The 13,237-nt window shown below is 33.3% G+C and overlaps 1 pseudogene; it reads left to right on the plus strand.

Moving 5' to 3' along the window:
* Nucleotides 1-8,041: 8,041 nt before the first annotated feature.
* LOC145580713 (anthranilate N-benzoyltransferase protein 2 pseudogene) lies at nt 8,042-10,432 on the plus strand (annotated as a pseudogene).
* Nucleotides 10,433-13,237: the final 2,805 nt, after the last annotated feature.

Here is a 13,237-nt window from a genome sequence, read left to right on the forward strand (position 1 = left end):
AAAGATAATAATTCTAATAATTTAAAGATAACATATTCTAATACAGTAATCTAAAGTTTATATTCCGAAAAAAAAAACAAAATAAAAAATAAAAGTTTCAATGCGTAGTTTGCAGCAGTATGTTCTAATAATTTTTTTATTTTTTTTTATTTTTAGTTTCAATTAAAAATTGAAACAAATTATTTTTGAGTAATATGTTTTTTTTTTTTTTTTTTTTTTTTTTTTTTGTCAAAAAAAGGCGTGTGTTAAGTTTCCTTAAATCATGGTATATATATATTTTTCTAATTCTATCCTTAATTATCTTTGCCAACAATAATTTGTTAAAATATTACAATATAAAATTTAAATTGTTAGAATATATTTTGAATATATTATGTAATTATTGGTATATATCTTTTAGTTTCCATAATTATTTTAAGGTTTAGTTAGTCAACTCTAAGATTTAGAAAATCAGTTAGCTCTGTTTTTTTTTTTTTGGTGCAATCACTTAGCTAATATGTAGCCTAAGTTTATGCTTTTAACTTTGTATATATTCAATTATTAAAATGAAATACTCGCAGGATTGATTTCTTTCATGATTGATATTTTTCATGGTAACTAAAAGATATATATAAATAAACAAAATACATTCTAACATAAATTTAAAATATTAGTTTTTGGCAAATTTTTGTAAATAACATTTAAATTTAAAAACACATTTTTATTTTGCGGCAAAATTAATAAAAATATGTATTTATACACATTTTGATTTTCAAATATTCATATACATATTTATTACAAGTATTTTTTTTTTACTAATTTCGCGTATATTCAAATACCCATGTAAATACATGTGTTGGGAATAATTTCGAAATAAATTAGAGAATCGATAAAATTAATTTAAGTTAAAAAAAAATAATTTCATTTCAATATAAATAATTTCAGTTCATCAATAAAATAGAATGAAGAGAACAAGATTTAAGGCCTGTTCACTTCAGCTTAATTTCAGTTCAATTCAGCTCCAATCAATTCAATTCAATTCAATTCAGTTCAGTTCAGCTCCAATCAGTTTAGTTCAGCTCCTAATTTTCTTTTCTCATAAAATATTCATTTTAGCTCTATTCAGTTCAGTTTAGTTCAGCTCAGCTCCAATCAGTTTCGTTCAGTTCAGCTCCTAATTTCCTTTTCTCATAAAATATTCATTTTAACTCTATTCAGTTCAGTTCAGCTCAGTTTAGTAATGTATGTGATTATGTGAAGTGACCGAAAGAAAATGGAGGACTTTACTTACCCCAAACACTAAAGATGGGGAGCCTCCTTCATGATTTTGATTTACAGCGATGACTGACTTTGTCATCACCACGATAAACAACAAAGGGATGATAGTAATTGTATGAATGTCCATGTCATCCCACAACCAAGCAACAAGGACTGCAAACAAACCTTTTCTCTCAACACTACTCTCCCCCTGCAATCTCCAAATGCATACATAACTTGACCCCCTGGAAAACGAAACAAGGAAAACCACCCATACTCCCGAAGAAGGAAACCCCAAAACCTGATTGAGAACTCCCCTTCACCCGAAAAACTTTAACATGGGAACATAGTCACAACCCGAAAAGTTTGTCGTAATAAGGATTGTTGTAAAATTTCATTTTTACGATAGTTTAGCTGTCATAAAAAATAATTACGACAGTTTTACTAATTTCAACGACAGTTTTGTATTTTGTCGCAAAAATAAACTTACAACAGATTATAGCCGTCGCAGTTTACGATGGTTAAGGAAACTGTTGCAAAAAACAATTTTAGCGACGGCCAGCCGTCGCAAAAAATTAAAAAAAATAAAATAAAATAAAGAAACCCACTCTAGCCCCTTCACCCACAGTATCCCTTAACCGCCAGCACAAACTACCAGCCCCGTCATCCCAAACCACCTATCGCCACCAATAACCACCCAAAACCGCCAAATGAAACCCAAAAACACAAATACCCACACACATACTGTAGATCTGAAATTAACCCCAAAAATAACAAATATTATGACCATTGAAACAATTATAAATCGGAATGAAACGAAAATAACAAAATCGAAATTAAAACAAAATAACAAATATCAAAATTAAACGAAAAATCAAAAATAAAATAAAGAAACGAAAATTAAACGAAAATAAAAGAAATTAATGAAACAGAAACATAAATAAACCAGAATTAAACATAAATCGAAATCAAACAAAATTAACAAAAACTGAAATCAAAACCAAGAAATAACGAAAACAAAAATAATAAAATAAAAAGCAATTAAAACCCTAAATATCAAAACTAAACCGACATAATTAGAAAAATACACCAAAGAAACGAAAATAAACATAAACCACAACAAAAATAACAAAAATTACACAAAAACAACATACCTTTCTCAAATTTCTTCTTCTATGGGCTTACTTGGTCAAATTCGACCTTGAAAACTCTAGATCTGGATTTTTCATAGTCGAATTCGACCTATAAACCCTTAACTCCGAAACCTTGGTCAATTATACCATGAAATTCATAATCTAGGTTGAATTTCATGGTCGAACTTCATGTTAACTCATCAAAAAAGGGAAAAAAAAAAAAGGAAAGCTAACATGGCAACAGAGAAAGAAAGAAAAAAGAAAATAGGAGTGGGGAGGATATGGAAGCGGATAAAGAAGAGGGGGAGAACGAAGAGAGAAACAGAGCCGAAGATAGAGAAGAGAAGGAGAGGGAGAGGAGAGAGAGGAGAGAGAGATGCAGAAAGAGCAAGGTGGCAGCATATAAATTTTTAGGGTTAGGGTGGAGAAAGGGGAAGGGTTTTATATCCGTTTTTTTCTTCTTTTTTTAAAACAGTTTTTACGACAGTTTTGGCTGTCGTTAATAACGACGGTTTCGAAAACTGTCGTAATCCAACATTATTACGACAGTTCTAAACCGTCGTAGACATTTGATTTTTTTTTCATTTATTTTAAACACCTTAGCGACAGTATAAATGGGCCAAAGCTGTCATAATTTTGCGACGGAGTAAAAAACTGTCGTAAATCTACGATAGCTAGTGAAAACTATCGCAAACTTCAAATTTTGCGATAGTTTTATGGGCCGTCGTAATTAAACTGTCGCAGTTTGCCCGGATTCTAGTAGTGACTAAACTGAAAGTAAAGGATTACACTAGTTGGCGAAGGCTAGGATTAGCACGCTTATCGCCGGAGAGCAGGGGTGAGAAAGAGAAAGCGGTGGGAAAGCGGTGGGGGTTCGCTACAGAAAGTTAGATTTCAAATTACTTTATAAATACACTAGTACACTACTTTGTCTCTCGGTTGTTACAAATTATATTTTCCCTCACATTTTGGTTCCACAGTAGATATTTTACTTTCCAATTTCCATAAAAAAAATTAGCACATGGCCACTAATTATTTTTTTTCAAACCTTAGGATCTAAACTAATTGTTTATGAACAATTCAATTCTTAATTTGTACTATCTACATTCATATTTACCATATATTAAACTACCTTTAGTACCTTTTAAACATAATGAAACTGATGAAAGAAAATTCATTTTCTTAGCCAACAATAATTTTTTTGGGACCATGAATACAATTACAATTTATTTTTACAATAATTTTTTTGGACCTTGAACACAATTACAATTTATTTTTTTAATTTTTTTGGCGGGAAGAATACAAAGAACAATACATTTATATTTACTCCCTCCGTGTTTTAATAAGTGTTACATTTTGACTTTTTATCATCTAATTAACATTACATGAGATACACATGATCATAATTTAGACGACAATCACAAGATCTAAACCAATTAAATATAAAGAAAGGATTTTAAAGTGAAAAATATGAACTTCTTTTTTAAAAATATAGGGATATAATTTTTTTTATTGAAAAAAAAATTCCAAATACAAATTTGAACGTTTTGTTTTGGAAAAGTTTGAATTTTTTCGGATAAATTAATATGAAGAGAAAAAAAAAATGAATTTGAAAAAGTCAAATATTTTGAAAAGATATGACAGCTAATATGTGGATAATTAAAAATCAATTAGTAATTATCTTTTCCTAAATTAAAGGAAACTAAATATTCATATTTAATGTCGTGTTCTTTTTATCTATACCTAATGTTCTTTTCCGCCTCTTTCTGCTCTAATAAGCAGGCGTTTTATTCATTTGGGCATGTTGTTTATATCCAGGTGTACCATGCGCATGATACACCTGTATGATACACCTGGGTGTAGGAACCACGCATTGGGTTGGTAATCGCTTTTGTGGTAATCTGGTGTTTGGTGAAGGAGGACCTATAAAGGAGGGAGATGTTTGTTAGTGATGTAGGTAGGTGGTGAATGGTGACTTTGGTGAAAGAGATTGGAAAGAAAGATGATTAAACAATGCAAGTTGAAAGAGATGGGTTTGTGGAAAATAAATGGGGAAATTATGTCATTTTATTTTTCATTTGTCATTAGCAACTTAACCATGGTTAAGAAATTATAATGTTATAATTAAATTAGTATAATTAGTACAAGATTACCAACGATAATAACTTTTATTGCATTTTACCAAAGAGAAAATAGAATGTTACAAGGGAATGGGTAGGTAGGAGGACCACCCATCCCTTGGAGATCAAGGCAAAAGGGTTGCCCGCCACTTTTGGTCAGCTAGGCCTTGAAGGCCTGGCTGCCTTGTGCTCTTAGTAGGGTCTCCCAGCACGCACTGCAGGCCCAGCGCAAGCCTACTGCGCTGTGTGCGCTGCTAGCTGCCTTGCCGCAAGGGCTGGCTAGCAGTGATGGCCCCTTGATGAGAGCACAATATGCTAGAGATGGTTGGGCTCTAGCACGCTAGGAATGTTAGCATGTGCTAGCATCTAGCCCAATCATGCTAGCGTCTAGCTAGTAGCTACGATAGCTCGCCCAGCCCCACATGTGTGACCATCACCATGCTAGGCCAATGCAAGGTCCTGGGCTTGTGGTTTGGCCTTGCCCCCACATGCGTGGTGTGGCAAGTCCTCATTCTAGGCTTGCGATCCTAGCACGCCGTGTCGCTTGATGATTTTCTTTGTTTATCCGATTTCTTGAATCATTTAAACGTTTAACGCTCAAAATCCGACGTTCGAGTCTTATATATATTTATCGACGTATTTTGGCCTTCCGGCCTAATTCATCGCTTCGGTTGGTTACGTTCTTTGGGTGTGACCTGCTGGGTTCAATCAAGAGCAAGACGTGAGATTAATTAATTAATTTCACTAATCGAAAGCGGCCTCTAGCTAGGCATTCCGATCACTTGACTTCACTAAATAATTAGCTTCGAAATTAATTCTGAATCCTTGGTCGGAATACGTACACTTATTCGAAGGACTAGCTAGGCATTCCAATCACTTGACTTCACTAAATAATTAGCTCCGAAATTAATTCTGAATCCTTGGTCGGAATAATACGTACACTTGTTCGAAGGACATCATTCCTTTCACAAGGTAATCTATTTTTTCCTCACCCCTAGTGTAAGAACCCTATTGAGCCATGCGCGGCATGGTGTGCCTGGACAAGGGCACATTACGGCTTGGCTATGGTGCTAGGCCTTGTACATAGTGTTATACGACCCTATGGTGTGGTTAATAAGTAAATAAAGGCATATGGTTGCCTCTATATATTAGCTTGGTAAGCTAAGGTTTAGTGGATGGACGTTGGACCCAAGGGTTGGGGCTAATAGTCCATTATTGTGTTACTGTTATTGGCGTGTTCACTGGTATTACAAGCATAAATCAATATAGAGCTCTTTAGGGGGAGCAGTGCTACTCATGGCTTTGTGCGGCAATGGGTGCATCATTGGCTAAGGCCATGATGTATGGTCCTAGCGTGGCGTGGGCTACTTAGGCCTTAAGCACAAGGTTGGCTTGTTTACATAAGTGGGCTTAATGACTTGGGTTATGAGCGAAGGCTCGTGGCGAGCCTTTGCTGGTGTGTGCCTAGCTATGGGTGCGGAGCGACGTGTCGGTTGAGATATGATGCATAACATCGGAGTGACGCGACGCTTGGGGAAGTGGCGCTGCTCCGAAGAGATGCGACACATGGGCTATGGCATGAGACACTAAAGCGACGCGATGCTTGGCCATGATGCGGTGAAGGGACGTGTTGCTTGGTCGTTGGTATGGTGCCAGCGAAGCAGCACATTGGTGCGATGCAACGCGAAGCGTTGTGTTGCTTGTTGCGGATCAGCACCAATGTGCGAAGTGGCATCTGGTGCCAAGAGGTATCTGAGCGAAGGGGTGTTTTGGATAGAGGCGTCGGTTTGTGCGAGATGATGGGTAGTGAACCGTTACGTGGCCTATGGGATGGCACTCAGTTCAAGCGACGCAGCCCTTCACATTAGGATGACGGTTTGTGGATCAAGGCAAAGCGAAGAGACACGAAGGATAATGGTGGTGATCTGTATTGTGTGTGGGTTAGGATTGCTGACTTGTATTAGATTACGGTTAACTGCATGAGTGCCACTTGGCATTCATGCGTGAGTAGTGCCTATTCGCATTGGAGGGGTTTGTCCTCCTTTGCCTATAAATAGATGACCTTGGGGTATGTCCAAGGGATCCAGAAAACTATTGTGTGAATATGTTATTAATGATATTAATAAAAGTATGCTTTGTGTGATATTCTAAGTGTTCTATCGTGTTCATTATATCGTGCATTCTTATATAAAGTTAGTGTGTGAAGTTTGGGTGGTTAGTGAATCTAACGCCATCATAGTTAGCGAAAAATTAACTGTGACACCTAGTATAGCATATGCTACTACTACCTTCGTTTTTTTGCAACGATTTGATATTCTTCCACTCTACTTTATGTCAACTCGTTGCAAATAATATGAAAGAGAGGTAGTATACATAAACGACGAAGTAACATAATTCCATAAATGAATGATGCCGAATCGAAATATGGTACACCTAACCCATGACATGAAGTAAACCCAATAGCTTATATTAACCAAACTTGAATTACTCCCTCCTTTTTTTTTGTGCGACCTAGAATAACTTCTTTTTCTGGCACTATTGATATATATGTACACGCCACTTTGTCACTTACCAAATACGTAGGATTAAACATATAGTCATGTTAATATTTGTTATAATAACTCAATGTACCATTTACCAAATCAACTCACTACATTTTTCACTTTCTTTTTATAATTAAATATATTTTTTTAATAATTAAATATACTGTGGGTCAATATTTTACATCTATTAAATATTTCTAAAACAAAACGTTACCAACGTCATCATTGTCCCATGTCACTCATTTAATAATCTTTTTCCCGCCTAAATGCAAGAATGATGTAATTTTTTTTGGGAGCTACCATATTTAACAAGTTTGAAATTTGAATATTAGAAACTTCGACATTACAACTACAACCTATCAATTTATCCTTTAAAAATAAAATAATTGTAAGTTGCACACTGACAAATAGACTCCTACATTGAATATGTATTAGGCGACGTAGAACAGGTATTATATAATAATTTTGATTAAAATCTAAAACTATAAAATTACAAATATTTTTGTACAAGATGCATAATTCTTATTTATAATTATCCATTTTTTTTAAAAAAAAAGTACAAATTAAAAATATAGATTATATATAAATCGTACATTGTACTAGTTAATTTAATAAATTAAATGTGATAAAGCAAAACGTGGAATTTTTTTTTTTTAAAAAAAAACCAAAATAAATTATTTGGATATTTTCAACAACTCACCAACAAATCTGTCTTTTCTGTTTTCACATAGACACAAATTACAGCTCGAATTGGGCCATTCACAAAATTACAACTAGCAATAGCAAGTCGAAAGATGTCGCAACAATCCCTAAATTGCATTAGAGGATCCCACATCAAGAAAGATGCCCTTTTTATAAAATAAATAAATAAATAAATAAATAAATAAAATAAAATAAGATAAAATAAAGCTAGCTAGTGTTCTTAATTCTTACTCGTATATGTCATATGCCTATATAATAGCCACACCTTATGAAGCCATAAATCAATGAAATATCAATGTATCGTATATAGTTCATCACCTCTTATAATTTATTTATTTTTACTTTTACCTCCTTGCACCAAATTAAAGAGTGATTGTATATTCATCAATATTTCTAATAAAATGAGCAACATAAAAGTGAAGAAATCAACCATGGTGCGTCCAGCTGAGGAGACACCAAAAGGTAGTCTTTGGCTATCAAAGTTAGACATGATCATACGCCAACCTTACTCACACACTAATATTCTGTACCTCTATTCTCCCAATAATACAACATCTTCTTCTAAATTTTTTGATACGAATATTTTGGAGGAGGCTCTTAGTAAAGTCTTAGTGCCATTCTATCCGATGGCCGGTAGGTTAAAATTTAACGATGAGAAAGGAAGGTATGAGATCGATTGCAATGCAAAGGGGGCTTTGTTCATCGAGGCAGAATCAACTGAAGCTCTTGCCGATTTTGGGGACTACTTGAGGCCGGATTCTCAACTCAGGGATGTGGTATTCCCTACATGCGACTACTCAGGAGGGCTCTCATCGTTCCCTCTACTAATGCTGCAACTCACCCGCTTCAAATGCGGGAGTGTATGCATTGGCTTTGCACCACATCACCATGTAGGCGATGGATCTACCCACTTTCCATTTTTCAATACATGGGCAAGATTAGCTAGGGGGTTAGACCTCAATATTCATCCCGTTCATGATAGGGCTACTTACGTTGCTCCTCGTGACCCGCCCCAAGTTAAGTTTCGACACTTGGAGTATGAGCCGCCCTTGCCACCCTTAACCCCCACGGATTTTTCAGGTTATTATGCTCGTTTTTTACTATTGTCTAATACAGCGCACACGCATACTCGCATTATCCATATATATACGAAGTATGAAAGCTTTAAGATTAAACACAATATCGCTTTTCAGTTGAAATTAAATTACAAAACCATAAGGTGTTGGGCATTAAAATGAATTTAATGAAACCACGGGGCTTCACAATAGAATATGTCAAACCTCAAGGTAAGTTCATGTTTTTTCTTTTCTATAATCAACTAATCAGCCCTTTATATGATATTCTAACCATCTCAGAATGATATGCACAATTTGAGTTAGCACCTAATGCCTAATTTAACCATTATTGATATATGAAAAAATTATGTTAATACTCCTTCCGTGTTTAATGAAACGTTTTGACTTTTTGCACTATTCGTCTAATTCATTTTGACTAATATTTGTGATTTATATACAAGACTAAATATAGTCATGTTATAATTGTTATAATCGCTTCAATGAATACCTTATTAATATTCAATTGTTATAATTTTAACTTATTGATTATAAAAGATATTTTCAGTTAAAGTTTTGTATGAGATACGTGCAAAGAGGAAACTTTTTACTGTATTTACTTAAACGTGGAGGGTTACTAATTAAGCAACATTTTACTCCCTCAGTTGTTAAATACTTGTTCTATTTGCTTATTTGGTAAATTTTTACAATATTTAATTCATTTCTCTCACCTAGTGGACCCAACATAAATCATATTTTATTAATTTCATTTTCTCTCTTCTCTAATTCTCTCCACTATTTTTGTTTTTTTTTTATAGTTTTTTATTCTTCCATCTACCCTATTACCTCCATATTTTAATACTTTCTCCAATTTTTTCTAAAATTTTGTAAATAGAGAAATGGAGCAAGTATTTGATACTTTTGAGTTAAAAAAGTAACGTATATCATTTTCTATTAGGTGAGGTGGTGCCAACAACGGAGTGTATCTTCAAGCTTACTAAAGATCAAATGAACACAATATATCTACTAGCAACGTCACAAGTAGTGGATGATTATAAGCTGAGTACATTTGAGGTGCAAGCTGGGCATGTGTGGCGCACTGCATGCATGGCACGTGGATTAACTGATGATAAAGTTGTCAAACTATACATACCAGTTGATGGACGGTCAAGATTACAAAAGTATATGGAGTTACCACAAGGGTATTGTGGTAATCTCCTCTTTCATGCCGCTTGCGTAGAAAAGGCAAGGCAAGAGATGTCACACGTAAACCATTGTGGTATGCTGCAAGTAAGATTCACGAGGCACTTAAAAAAATGAAAGATGTTGAATATTTGAGATCAGCCATTGATTTTGTGGAATCACATCCTGATCTAACGGCTATTGCTCGTCGGCCACAACATGCTATGTGTCCAAACCTCGCAATAAATTCATGGGCTAAATTGCCTATTAACGAAGCTGATTTTGGATGGGGTGCACCTGAATTTACAGGCACTAATAGAATCAAATATGAGGGGCAAACTTACATTACACCAAGCTCAAATGGGGATGGTAGTTTTTTAGTGGCCATTAAGCTTTTCAACTCTCATATAACACTTTTCAAAGAGTATTTCTATAACTTCCATGCCGGGTGTGCTCGTTACTAGAGTTGGTTATTGGGTAGGGTAGCCCAATGATAATAGAGTCAGGGCCAAGCTTAATAAGCTCTTAATAGATAGGTCCCTTATTGGGTAGGGTCAATATAAGGCTTTTTTCAATTTAATTGATAAAGAAAATACTCCCTTTGTTTTTGTTTAAATGCATCACTTTGATTTTATTCCGGGTGTGCTCGTGACTCCATATACTTTTGTAACTTTTACGCCGGGTGTGCTCGTTACTAATTGTCTTGTAACAAAAATGTTATTTAAGTTCAATGTATGATAACAAGTTTGATAGCCATATTTTGATGGATATATATGTTATTGTGAAAGTTAGTGACTCTGTAACGTCTCGTATTTTTGAACCACTATTTTATGTCTAATTTAACCTATTAAACTTAATTTCTAATTTATGTCTCAATTTCTAAATTAAGTCATTTCAAGCTTTTAAAACCCTAATTATAATATGTTGATAAAACAATTGAAAGTTATTATTTAAAAGGTTTAAGGTTTTTTATTTGAGTTCTAATCATTTTAATTATATTTAATTTGTCTAAATTAATGTTAGCCTTGAAGGCCTTGCTAGTCACATGTAAGTTGTTTGTTTGGATTGGACTGTTGGAGTCTAGAATTGTAATAATAATCCTGGTTCACTTTCGAACTTATGGTGTTAAAATTTTTGGTTGTTGGGTCTTGATATATAATTGGGCTGCCTGATCCATGGTTAATCCCTGGATATTTTGCTGTAGTATTGGTCTTTGATTTTTCTTTTTCCATTCATATGGTCTTTGTTTAAATATATTTGACGGGCTGGCAAACGCTACATAAGCTTGCAGTTGCCAAAATTGGATTCAGCACTTGGGCTTTCTTTAATGCGGTACAGGGGCACAGCAAGTACAGGTAGTAACTACTAACTAGCAAGAATTTGGGTAAGTAGTAAAATTATACTCCCTCCGTTTTACAATGATATTCCTGTTTTGTAAATCGATGTAAATTTTTATCCATCTTTGACCGCAAATATCTTTAATCTCACACTAGCAAAAATTATAAAAGTTAGATATTAATAATTTACACACCAAGACGAATCAAACTAGATCCCACACGACTATATTTATTTTTATAGATTAAGAGAAATTTAGAAGATTCTCTTTTTTTATTAAAAAAAGTCAAAGATTCCAAACAAAAACATCATTGTGGAACGGAGGGAGTAAAATAATTTTAGTTGTATTTTCCTTGGGTCATCATTATGGTCCCTAAGTTAGAGACGTAAACCTTGCGAGTACTATCATGTTCATGTTCCCTAAATTTAGATGAGCTCAAAGCTTTCAAGTTTCAAAAATTTGTTCAAATTCGATTTGTTTAGAAGGTTATAGTGTTCAAAAAAAAAAAAAAAAAAAAAAAAAAAAAAATTGATGAATGATTCATTTGTAACTCGAGCTAAATTTATAAATGACTTTTTTTTTTTTAATTTCTTTAAAAAAGTTATTTTTTATTTTGATTATCAAATACTAGGTAGGTTTTTCTTATAATTGAAATATACATTTTTGACATGATTGAGAATGAACATTTAGTATGTACAACCTTTATTTCTTATTATTTGCAACAAAACGGTATTATTTTCGAGACATAAAAAATTATTTATTGTATAATAAGAAACATAGGTAATACATAAATGCATTTCTCATGAGATTATTATGTGGATGGGTGTGTATTTTTTTTATGTAAGAAATCGGTGAGCTAGCTATCCAACATGCAAACAAGAAAAATCTACAAAGAACTAATACCGTCCTTACGTCGAGATATTGAAGTTGTGGTTATATGATTTAGAGGCCAAACTAACTGAATAATACTATGAAATTATTGAAGTAACATATACTATACACTTGGGAATTAATTGTAGTGTGGCCCTTATTTTTGGTTTGAAAGTTGTAAATAAAGTAAGCTTGTCATTTTCTCTGGTTTGTATTTCATTGAAAAACTGTATTAATAATTTATTAAATTATAAATGAAACGGTCCATCAAAAGGGTGCAAGTGCAACTCTCAACTTAAGCTTTTCTTTAAAGTCTTGAAAGTGAAAAGGCAAGAAAAAGCCATTAATTTAAGTAGATATATAGTCACTATTTTTAGGCTTTGTTCGTACAATGCGTGGAACAAAGCCAATGTACTAGTGAAGTGTTTTTTTTTTTTTTTTTTTTTTTTTTTTTTTTTTTTTTTTTTTTTTTTTTTTATGAATAATCATTGATCTAGATTTAGGACTTGTTCTCTTCAACTTATTTCACATACTTATTATTTATTCCTTAATAAATTCAGATCAGATCAGAAAGATTCAGATCAGAACTTTTGATTATCATTTACTTATTGCTATATATCGTTAATTGCGTATTAAAAAAATTTATAAAAATTACATATTTAAAAAGTTCATAATGAGACGAATCTAACAAGATCCATTTTGATGATATTTTTCTTTATACATTAGTATTAAAATGCGGTCAAAATTTAGTCAAATTGTTAAATCAGATCATACCAGACTAGATCAAATCAGAAAAATTTAGATCAAACGTTAAAAAATTCAGACTAAATCTACTTGTTTCAGGAGAACAAGTCCTTAATGATAGAAACTTACGTCCACGATGCACATAGAGGCAATTAAGAGCAATTTTTTGCTATTTAATATTGTTTTGTTCATTTGAAGGTTTAGAAATGAGCAAATGAATATAAGGAGTACAGAGTATTATTTAGTGCACCTAACTCTAATAACACCCGAGTGGATTTAATTTTATCGTAAGTTTTTAGTCCTACAATTAGGCCCTATT

This window comes from Chenopodium album, chromosome 15 (genome assembly GCF_948465745.1).
Source record: "Chenopodium album chromosome 15, dcCheAlbu1.1, whole genome shotgun sequence".
In the NCBI taxonomy this organism is placed as follows: domain Eukaryota; kingdom Viridiplantae; phylum Streptophyta; class Magnoliopsida; order Caryophyllales; family Amaranthaceae; genus Chenopodium; species Chenopodium album.